The sequence below is a fragment of the Chiloscyllium punctatum genome, chromosome 31 (assembly GCF_047496795.1).
Source record: "Chiloscyllium punctatum isolate Juve2018m chromosome 31, sChiPun1.3, whole genome shotgun sequence".
In the NCBI taxonomy this organism is placed as follows: Eukaryota; Metazoa; Chordata; class Chondrichthyes; order Orectolobiformes; family Hemiscylliidae; genus Chiloscyllium; species Chiloscyllium punctatum.
In genome coordinates this window covers 51,909,207-51,920,832 of record NC_092769.1, presented here as the reverse complement: position 1 = coordinate 51,920,832, position 11,626 = coordinate 51,909,207, and the positions used below count along the sequence as shown (strand labels likewise).

The 11,626-nt window shown below is 45.1% G+C and overlaps 1 long non-coding RNA gene across 1 annotated transcript; it reads left to right on the top strand.

Moving 5' to 3' along the window:
• The first annotated feature begins 1,655 nt into the window (after positions 1–1,655).
• Positions 1,656–6,879, top strand: LOC140456828 (uncharacterized). Its single transcript, XR_011953165.1, has 3 exons — positions 1,656–1,698; positions 3,993–4,099; positions 6,817–6,879. It is a non-coding gene; the product is annotated as an uncharacterized lncRNA (long non-coding RNA).
• The last annotated feature ends 4,747 nt before the right edge of the window (positions 6,880–11,626 follow it).

Sequence of the window (11,626 nt, the reverse complement as noted above, 5' to 3'; positions counted from 1 at the left end):
TGTTTCCTGCTCCCAGAGTGTCCAATCCTTTCATAATCTTATATGTCTCAATCAGGTCCCCTCTCCGTCTTCTAAACTCAAAGGTATACAAGCCCAGTCACTTCAGTCTTTCAGTGTAAGGTAATCCCGCCATTCCAGGGACTGACCTTGTGAACCTACACTGCACTCTCTCAATAGCCAGAATATCTTTCCTCAAATTTGGAGACCAGAACTGCACACAGTACTGCAGGTGTGGTTTCACCAGGGTCCTGTGCAGCTGCAGAAGCACCTCTTTGCTTCTATACTCAATTCCTCTTGTTATGAAGGCCAGCATGCTATTAGGTTCTTTACTACCTGCTGTACTTGCATGCTTGCCTTCATTGACTGGTGTACAAGAACACCCAGATCTCTCTGTACTGCCCCTTTACCTAAATTGATTCTATTGAGGTAGTAATCTGCCTTCCTGTTCTTGCCACCAAAGTGGATAACCATACATTTATCCACAAGAAACTGCATCTGCCATGCATCTGCCCACTCACCTAACTTGTCCAGGTCACCCTGTAATCTCCTAACATCCTCATCACATTTCACCCAGCTTTGTATCATCAGCAAATTTGCTGAAGTTGAGGGCTATGCGAATCAAGCATAAAAGAGGTGTTGACGCCTGGGTTGGCCCAGCCATGATCTGACAGAATGGGGGAAACAAGCTGAAGGGGATGAATGCCCTACTCGTGCTCCGATTCCTTGAGCCTCCATTTCATGCTTTTTTGTCTCCAAAGAAGAGCATGATACAATGTGCTAAAGGTCTCAGATGTTGTGAAAATGGGGTGTTTATGTACTGGTTCAGATGGCATTGATTCATCAATACAGCGATACAGTCATGAGTGGGAAGGGAATTCCCTCCATGAATAAAGGAAATCTACTGCAGAGCTCACACAAAGGAAATTCTTCCCTTCAGAGCAGAAAAATGTGTTGCTGGAAAAGCGCAGCAGGTCAAGCGGCATCCAAGGAGCAGGAGAATCGACATTTCAGGCATAAGCCCTTCTTCAGGAATGAGGCTGGTGTGCCAAGCAGGGTAAGATAAAGGGTAGGGAGGAGGGACTTGGGGGAGGGGCATTGGGAGTGCGATAGGTGGAAGGAGGTCAAGGTGAGTGTGATAGGCCGGAGAGGGGGTGGGCGCAGAGAGGTTGGCAAGAAGATTGTAGGTCAAGAAGGCAGTGCTGAGTCTGAGGGTTGGGACTGAGATAAGGTGGGGGGAGGGGAAATGAGGAAGCTAGAGAAATCCACAAGGTTGGGACTGATATAAGGTGGGGGGAGCGGAAATGCCCGAAACGTCGATTCTCCTGTTCCTTGGATGCTGCCTGACCTGCTGCGCTTTTCCAGCAACACATTTTTCAGCTCTGATCTCCAGCATCTGCAGTCCTCACTTTCTCCAATTCTTCCCCTCAGTAAACTCTCCCATCACATGACCCAACATATCAGCTGAAGCAGGATGTACTGCGCATGATCTAGCCAACAAAGGGACCCCGGGTGATTGATGTCAGCACCGGACCAATGAAAGGACGGTGGGCGGAACTGGAGGACCTGGCGGGGCGGTTGGTCCTCCAACCAATCAAAGTGAATGATGGGCGGAACCAGAATAAACCACGTGATCACCCTTGCGCCTGGCGCAAAGTCGCTGTAATGAATGCTCGGGAAGTTATGGAGCGAAAGGATACGGTAAGGAAAGAAATAAACAGGGAAACGGGAGAAAAACTTGTTCCTATGAGGGGAGAGGTTTTATAAACAAATTGTGTACGACGGAAAACACAAATTTGAATGTCCCAGTCCCGCGTTTGCAGTAAACGGGCAATTGCCTCAGCGATGCTCCAGGGCTGAGTGAGCGCCGCCATCTTTATTCGGGGCAACGATTCACTGGACACGTGCGGAGCCGCCATCTTTGTAGGGGGCAAGGTGCAGCGTTTCTCTGGAAACAGTCATAGGGCCGGATTTACACAGAGCATGTTCAAACCTCGAGAGATGGGTGTTTATTTCTGGATTTGTTTCGTCATTCATTTAAATGATTTGGATGTCAACATAGGAACTATAGTAAATAAGTTTGCAGGTCATACAAAATTGGAAGTATTGTGGATAGGGAAGAAGGTTACCTCAATGAGATATTGGTCAGATGGGGTTTAATTTAGATAAATGTGAGGTGCTGCATTTTGGAAAAGCAAATCAGAGCAGGAGTTATACACTAAATGGCAAGGCCCTGGAGAGTCTTGCGGAACAAAGAGACCTTGGACTGCAGGTTCATAGTGTTAAAAACAAAATCAATAAAGTTTAGATGAGACTACCAAAACTGGAAACGAGACAATTTATTTTACGATCTTGTAAGAATCGGACTCCAATTGTACAGAACAAGCGAAGTGATGAAAAATTCAAATTACTACACCAGTTGTACCTTTGAGTTGCGTGAGGTCATCTTTCCCGAGTATGACTGGCTCCTATACTACCCAATCTTTCTTATTGATTTCTATTAATGCCCAGCTCTGCTCCACCCTTATTGCCCCCTTCTCTCCAAGTTGGCCACTTTCCCCTCTGTAAGTGCTGACACAAGGCTAAACCTATATCTTGTTGTTCCTTCTCACTTGTCCATTGACCATTATCCATAGGTACATCATGATCTGGTTGAACATTTTGTACCAACTCTGCTGGTACATTCCATCGCTGAATATTTCATTGACTTGTATAGATCAAGCATGTTGGTTATCTCAGCGTTTTGCTGAAAACACAAGTTTTAGACAAAACTTATTTGAACTTTATTTTAAACATTGAACTTATTTGAAATTTATAATAATTACACACTAAAATTAGTATTTAATTAATCATAATTATAGATTCTCTTCCCTAAATAGTTATAGAGTTAATAGTTCTCTTGCTGAACCCCTTTTTCTGTATGCTTTTTCTATATCTGCAAAAACAACACTTTTCCCCATTTCTAACAAGAGTTCCTTGCCAGTCAAGTTGCAGGTAGATAGGATAGTGAAGGAGGTGTTCAGTATATTTTCCTTTATTAGTTACAACATCGAATTTAGGATGTGGGAGGTCATGTTGCTGTACAGGACATTGGTTTGGCCACTTTTGGAATATTATGTGCAATTCTGGCCTGCCTCCTATCAGAAGGGTGCTGTTAAAGTTGAAAGGTTTCAAAAAAGATTTACAAGGATGTTGCGAGGTTTGGAGGATTTGAGCTACAGGGTGAGGCATAAAAGACTGGGGCTGTTTTTCCTGGGCTACCATAGGCTGAGCGGTAATGTTATGGAGGTTTATACAATCATGAGGGGCATGGATAGGGTAAATGAACAAGGTGTTTTTCCTGGGGTAGTGGTGTCCAGAAGTAGAGGGCATTGCTTTAGGGTGAACGGGGAAAAATTTCAAAGGGGCCTAAAGGCCAATTTTTTAACGCAGTGGGTGGAATGAACTGGCAGAGGAAGTGGTGGAGGCTGGTACAATTAAAACATATTAAAGGCCTCTAAATAAATATATAATATATGATTAGGAAGCGTTTACAGGGATATGGGCCAAGTAGTTGCAAATGGAAGTAGATTAGATTCGGGTATCTGGTTGGCATGGATGAGTTAGACCAAAGGGTCTGTGTCGGTGCTATACATCTCTCTGACTGTGGGATCGTAACAGCTAATATTGCTCTGATTCACCTCTGGGCTCCCTCATGGCCACTTTGTCAAAATCTAGCTTCCTCAGTCTTGAACAGTAGGTGTATTTTTGGTCTGATTAGTATTTTACTATTACTTTAACAGAGATTCTTGTAAGTTAATTTTTCACTGCTGCCCAGCCCCTGCTCTATTATCAGATTATTTTTTTCGAGAAAGTCTTTGACAGTCAATAATTCTTTTTTCCAATAAGCAAGTGTATTTTCCTTCCGTTTCTGACTATCAAATTCTGCACCATTTTCATTCCCTGTAATCCATTTTGCATTCCCTGAAACATCAATTGTGTTTCTACTTCCACAGATCCCAGTGATTAATGCCAAAGCCCTGTTGCCTGTGGAGAGGGTGATGTTTGACTTTCTTGTACAGCTACAGTTTGTGTGGTGAAGGTGCTCCCACAATGTGGTTGGGTCAGAGACATTACAGATTATTCATTCAGCAACAGTGATGATTTGAAGACAATGTCCAAATCAAGAACATGCTTCTAATTTCACAAAAATATTATTGGAAACTTTAGACGTGAGGCCAGAGAAGGATGATATTAGGTCAGGTGAACAAAAGCATTGCCAAATAAGCAGGTTTTGAGGAAAGTCTGAAAGGAGGAAAGCAGATCTGTGAGGTTTTGACTGCAAATTTCAGACCTTGTTGCTTTAGCAACTGTAGAAACAGCCACACAGGTGAAATAATGATGTAACAAATCGTTGGGAGTCTTAAACAGAATGGGTTGTCGAGGTCTCAAAGGGTGTGTGATGCAGTGAGTTAGGAATTAAATCAAGGGTGAGAATTTTAAATTGGAGTATGTGGGCCGGGTGCTGGTAGGTGAGACTAGATTGGGATATCTGGTTGGCATGGATGGGTTGGAACGAAGGGTCTGTTTCCATGCTGTACATCTCTATGGCTCTATGTTGTTGCTTATGAATAGGAGCCTTTTTATTGATCAACAATCTTTGGTACAAGGGAGTACTTGGGCAGCAGAGACTTAGGTTTTCTTGAGATTTCAGGGAGGTTGAATGTGGGAAGCTGGCCAGGAGTGTGTTTGGATAATGAAGTCTGGAGATAACAGAAGGTAGATGAGAGTATATGAGCTGAGATGAGGGTGGAATCAGCTAGAAATAGTGGTCTTGTACTGGGACTGAGCTATCACACTCTCCTCACCTCTGGGATTCAGCTGGTTGTCAGGTTGTGAATCAGGTAAAAACAGGGCAGTATCACAATTGGGAGCTGAGTGGCCCTGGTGGAACCTAAAATGAGTGTCACTCAGCTGCTGGTTGATAGCCCTGTTGATGACGTCTTCCATCACTTTACTGCTGATCGAGTATGGACTGATAGAAAGAAATTGTCTGGGTTGGATTGCCCTTTGTCTTTGTGTTGAACATGCCTGTTCCACATTGTCGGTAGATGCCAGTGCTGGAGCGGTACGTGACTTGGTGGGTGGCAAGGTCTGGAGCACAAGCCATCAGTGTTATTGCCAGAATATTGGCAGGGCCCATAGCCTTTGCACTACTTAACCATTTCTTGATGTTATTCAAACTGAATTGAACTGGCTTAAAACTCGCATCTGTGATGTTGGAAACCACTGGAGAAGGCTGAGATGGATCATCCCACTTTGCAATTCTGGCTGCAGATTGCTGCAAATGCTGTCATCTTATCTGATGCATGGGTGTGTGAGACTCCTCCATCAGTAAGGGTGGGGATATCTGTGATGCTTCCTGCAGTGAGTTGTTTAATTGTCCATCACCATTCACAACTGGGTGTGGCAGAACTGCAGAGCTCCGATCTGTTCCATTGGATGTGGGATCACTTAGCTCTGCTTGCTGCTGATGCTGTTTGAAATGCAGATGGTCCTGTTTGGTAGATTCACCAGGTTGGCACTTCATTTTTAGGTGCTGCTCTTGGCAGGCCCTCCTTTCCTGTCCATTGTGATGGGTGAGAGAGGTATTTACAAACCCATGAGATTACAGATTGTGCTGGAGTACAGTTCTGCTGCTGTTGATGTCCCATAGTGCCTCAGAGATACCCAGTTTGACATCCTACATCTCTTCAAAGTCTGTCCCATTTAGAGTGCTGATAGTGCCACTCAACACGATGGAGGTTTTTCTCAACTTTAAGGCAAGACTTGTGTCTCCAAAAGGAATGTGTGATGTTCGCTCGTACCGATACTGTCATGGTCAGATGTATCTGCCGCTGGTCAATTCATAACAATGAGATCAAGGATGTTTTTCCCTCTTGTTGGTTCCCTCACCACCCGCTGCAGACTCAGTTGAGCAGCTATATCCTTTAGGACCTGGCCAGCTCAGTCAGTAATTCTGTTGCAGAGCTAGTCTCGATTGTGGACATTGAAATCCAGTACCCAGAGTAAGTTTGACACCATTTTACTTCCTCAGTGCTTCGTCCAAATGGTGTTCAACATGAAGGAGAACTGATTCATCAGCTGATGGAGGATGGTACGTGGTTATCAGCAGGAGCCATGAGATTTCCTGGTGTCCGGAGTCAATGCTGAGTACTCCAAGGGCAAATCCTCCCTGTCTGTACACCACTGTGCCACCACCTCTGCCTGGTCTGTCCTGCCGGTGGGACAGGACATATCCAGAGATTTCAGGAGAAAGTGAAGACTGCAGATGCTGGAGATCAGAGTCAAGAGTCTGGTGCTGGAAATGAACAGTAGATCAGGCTGAAGAAGGGCTTAGGCTCGAAAAGTCGATTCTCCTGCTCCTCGGATGCTGCCTGACCTGTTGTGCTTTTCCTGCACCACACTCTCTATCTAGGGATGGTGATGGTGGTGTCTGGTCATTGTCTGTAAGGGTTGATTTTGTGAGTATGACTATGTCAGGCTGTTCCTTGATGGGTCTGTGAGACAGCTCGTCACATTTTGGCACCAAACTCCAGATGTTAGTGTGGAGGACGTTGCATCATTGAGAGGGCTGATTCTGTGGTTGTATTTTCTGGTGCCTTGATAGATACCAAGTGGTCCATCCAGTTTAATTCCTTTGTTGAGAATTTGCAGTGATTAGTACAGTGAGTAGCTGGCTGGGCCACTGTCAGGTTGGCAGGATTTTTTTCGCCATTGACAATGGTTTCATGGAGATCAGGAGATTCCTAATTCCAGTTATTTTTTTCTTGAATTCAGACTCCACCATCTGCCAAGATGGGATTCGAACCAGGACTTCAGTCATTTGTTTTAATATTCTGGATAAACGTTAAATACATCAGGTTTGTTCATTCATTTTAAATATCACTTACCCAGGTTTTTTTTTGTGAAACACTGTCCATCATCCTGTCTCCTCCATCCTTCTCTCCAACAACAAGAGTTTGGAGCACATGGACTTTCTCTGTCACTAAGACTGAGATAATCCGATCTGCTGCTTCCCTCCCTCCCTCTAGCCCACTGAGCCAAACTGCCTCACGTAGTGTTCCTGGTTTTTGTCCTAAACTGACATCTTTCTCCAATCTCATGTCAAGCCTTATCAGAGCTCACCTTGACCCTTTACCCTAATCTCACTAAACTACAGACTTTCCAACTCTCTTTCCTCCTCCTCCTCATCAGTCCCCCTCACCGATTCACAGATATTGTTCCTTGTTCTGTCTTTTCTGGTTATGTCCTTCTCTTCCAAAATCCTGCTCCATCTCCACTCTCCAACTCCTTTCTGAATTTCTTGCATTTGGTGTCCTTGGTCCCTTCTGTATCTCACGTACATACTGCCAGGAGGTGACATTGTGCAAAAGCACCATGTTGGGTTTCACATGTACACTGACGATGCCCAACTCTTCCTCCCCATCATCCCTCTCCATTACTCCAATGTCACTCAGTTATCAAACTGCTTACCACACTCCCACTACTCGATTAGCTGCAGTTTCCTCCAATGAAACATTGTAATGGTTAAACCCATTGCCTTACAAATTCCTTTCCCTTATTGCTGAGCCCCTCCCTCTCCCTGGGAACTCTCTGAGGCAGAACTACACTCTTCACAATATTGCTGTCATATCTGACCCCAAGCTGACCTTCTGATCAGACACCTACACAATCACAAACACCAGGAATTCCAATCTCTTAAACGTTGTTTGTCTCCTCCTCACCCCAGCTCCATTGCTACTGAAACCCCTTACCCGTGTCTGTGTTGACTTAAACGTGATGAATTTGAAACAGAAGCCTTGATTCCGTGACTGACACAGAATCTGGTTTCGGACTCCCCCGTGATGGGAAACATCCTCTCACTATTTATCCTGTCAAACCCCTTAAGAATCTGGTAGTGGGGTTTGATTGTAGGTGGTGGAAATGGCAGAGGATGATGTGTTGTATCTGGGTGGAAGGTAAGGACTTTGGGGGAGGGGGGTGGTGGTTCTGTTCTTGCAGTTGGAGGTGTGGATTTCAAAGACAGGTGCGGGAAGTGGAGGAGACACATTCGATGGTATTGACTATGTGGGAGGGGAAATTGCAGTCCTTGAAAAACTGGGCAATTTGGTACATTCAGGCTTTACTGGAACACTGCAGTAAGCATGAGACAGAGATGTTGGCCAGGGAACAGACTCGTGTGTTAAAGTGGCAGGCAGCTGGAAGCTCGGGGTCTGTTTTTGCAGCAGAACGTAGATCATCAGTCGCCATTTCCGCCACCTCCACTGAGATGCTGACAGACGCAGGTTCCTGTTCCCTCCATTAACAGCTATGCCCCCCCCCCCCCAGCCAGATCATAATCCACTCCTTTGTCTTTCCAAATATTCCAGTCTCTCTTTGGGTTCTGTCCCTGCCTATTATTTACTCTTTAACCCCTATCTCCTGCAATACAAAGATCTGCAGGTTAGTTGAATTGGCCAAGCTAAATTTCCCGTAATGCTAAGGGATGTGTAGGTTAGGTGCATTCGTCAGGAGAAATGTAGAGTAATAGGGTAGGGGAATGGGTCTGGGTGGGATACTCTTCGGAGGAACGCTGTGGACTTTTTGGGCTGAATGGCCTGTTTCCACACTGTCAGGATTCTAATTTTCCCAGCTCCCATCGGTTCTGAGGAAGGGCCACTGGACAGATTTCTGTTCCCAGATGCTGCCAGACCTGCTGAGCTTTCCCAGCACCATCTGCTTGTTGTTCCTGATTGACACCATCCATACACCTTCTGGGTTTAATTCAGACAGGGGGAGGATCCCACCACTGACCTCACAATGGGGTCCAGCTGATTGATGGCAGCTTCAGACCAATAGGAAAAGGTGGTGGGACTGGTGGACCAAGTGGAACCAGCTGGTCATCCAAACAAGCTGAGTGAATAAGGGGCGTGGCCAGTGGGATGACACGTAACCAGTAACTCAGCCGATGCAGTGCCACGTGACTCAACCGTTGGTGAATGTGGGAGATGCAAACAGGGAAGGGGAGAGTGGCCTCAGAGACAGGGAGATAATGAATCACTTTAGACTGGGAAGTTTTAATTACACACTGTGCGGTTCGTAAGTCTGAATTAGAAACTCTGGGTCCCGCGTTAGCAGCAGGTGGGAAAACGGCTGCGGCCCTCAGGCGGTGACAGGTTCTGGAATATGGCCACCATCTTTATTATGGGTAAGGTACAGATGAGGCACATGTGCATGTCCCCTTCCTAGGATGGGGGGTGCGATTTGAAGAGGCATTTACACATCAAGCACATACCAAGAGAAAAGTATGTCTTTACTTTTCTTTCTGCACTGACTGTGAGTTTTGTTTTGTGAATTCATTTCATAGGATATTAAATCAGAATAATTGAGGCTGGGATCTCAAAAGCAAGTTTTTACAGTCAATGGAGTCATCAAGATCTGAATATCATTGGCATTTAACTGTGGAAGGAGAAAGGTTTTTCTGATCTGTTTGTGGGAAAATATCTCCCAATATTTTTGTTAAGCAGAAAGATGTACAAATTCGTGGTTGGATCACCCTTTGGGTGTGTGCTCTGTTCTCGGCCCTGCAGCCGAGGAAGGAGATATTGGCCTGAGAGGGAGCACAGATTTATCCAAATTACACCTCGTCTCTTTGTAAGAACTCTCAGATTTAGACCCAATCACCCACTTCATGATGTTAACCTGTAAACTTCATATTTTCAATTACCTGCAAACTTCCCATTAAAAGTCCTTTTGGACTCAAATTCCAGTACCTTTTCAGGTGGAATGTTCCAGCTTCTGACAACTGTCTGTTCATTCAGAAACTGCTGAGATCCATGTTGACTCTGGGGTTACAAAAGGCTGAATTGAAAGATGAGGTGCTGTCCCTGAGCTCCCATTGAGATGCATTGGAACAGTACAGGAGGCTGAGGGCAGTGTAGGTGTGAGCAGACAATGAAAATGACAGGGCTGCACTGTGAGGGCTGCTTGGCTCAATGAGAGTGTTTTGGAGTTGGATGTAAACAGAGTGGGGTGAGACAGGGAGAAGGTGAAGCTGAAACTCCGTTTTAGTTCAGGCCTTTCAGAAATTCACAGTCCCAATGAGAACTGCCAGTTTTTAAGTGATACCTGCGGAGTATTTGTTAACAGTTTTTAAAGTACTTTTCCTTAGGGCAGTTGAGAGTTAACCGCATTGCTGTGGGTCTGGAGTCACATGTAGGCCAGACCAGGTGAGGATGACCGTTTCCTTCCCTACAGGACATTAGTGAACCAGATGCGTTTTCTAACAATCAACAATAGTTTCATGGTCATCATTCGCCTTTCCATTCCAGATTGTATTGAATTCCGATGCCACCATCAGCCATGTTGGGATTCTAACCCTAATCCTCGGAACATTGCATATGTCACTCATCTGGCAGGAATACCATTAAGCCATCTCCTCCCTTTTTAACAATGTTTAAAAGAAAGTTCCGTCATTATACGTGTACAATGTGAGATAAAATACTGCAACGTCCATGTGTCAGCCTCTCCAAAAGGTCAATTAACAGAAATTTGTTTGGGGGTGAAATATTTCACTTCTTTGGGGGGGGGGGTGGTTTATTAAACAATAATGAATCCAGATAAAAATCGTACGCCACGCACATGTAATTTCTGAAGCCGGAGGGGGATTACAGAGACAGGGAGGGTTGTGAGGCCAGAGGGGGATTGTTGTCCAAACATCACTGTGGTGTACATGGACTGCAGCATTTCAGGGAGGCGGTTAACCACCACTTTCTCCAAGACAAGTAAAGGTGGCCAATAAATACTGGTCTGGGCAGCAAAGGCAACCTCCAGTGAATAAAACCAAGCAGTGACCTCTCTGAGCTGACTGACTGTGAAGTTAAAAACCTCTCTGGAAATGGAGTGGGCAGAGAAGAGAAACAGTGACATTTCACAGCTGCCCTCAGAGAGACCTCACCCTTGGAAGTCCTCAGATCCGGGGATCAGCTCAGTGAGTTTAAGTCTCTTCAAATATCAATCTTAGTCAGTTTTATTAAATCTTACAATAGTGAGTAAGGTGAGGATTTCTTTTTAATGTCTTACGGTCTCTTGATTAAATGTTTAAGATATGAAACGTAAGCATGAAGTTATTCTCGGGCAGTATTTTTCAAGCAGTAAGACTGTGCCTTTGTCTTGGTATGTAGATTGTTAAGGCAGAGAGATGGCCTGTTAGAACATAGAACAATACAGCACAGAACAGGCCCTTCGGCCCACGATGTTGCGCCGAACTTCTATCCTAGATTAAGCACCCATCCATGTACCTATCCAAATGCCGCTTAAAGGTCGCCAATGATTCTGGCTCTACCACTCCCACAGGCAGCGCATTCCATGCCCCCACCACTCTTGGGTAAAGAACCCACCCCTGACATCTCCCCTGTACCTTCCACCCTTCACCTTAAATTTATGTCCCCTTGTAACACTCTGTTGTACCCGGGGAAACAGTCTCTGACTGTCTACTCTATCTATTCCCCTGATTATCTCTATCAAGTCACCCCTCATCCTTCGCTGTTCCAAAGAGAAAAGGCCGAGAACTCTCAACCTATCCTCGTACGACCTATTCTCCATTCCA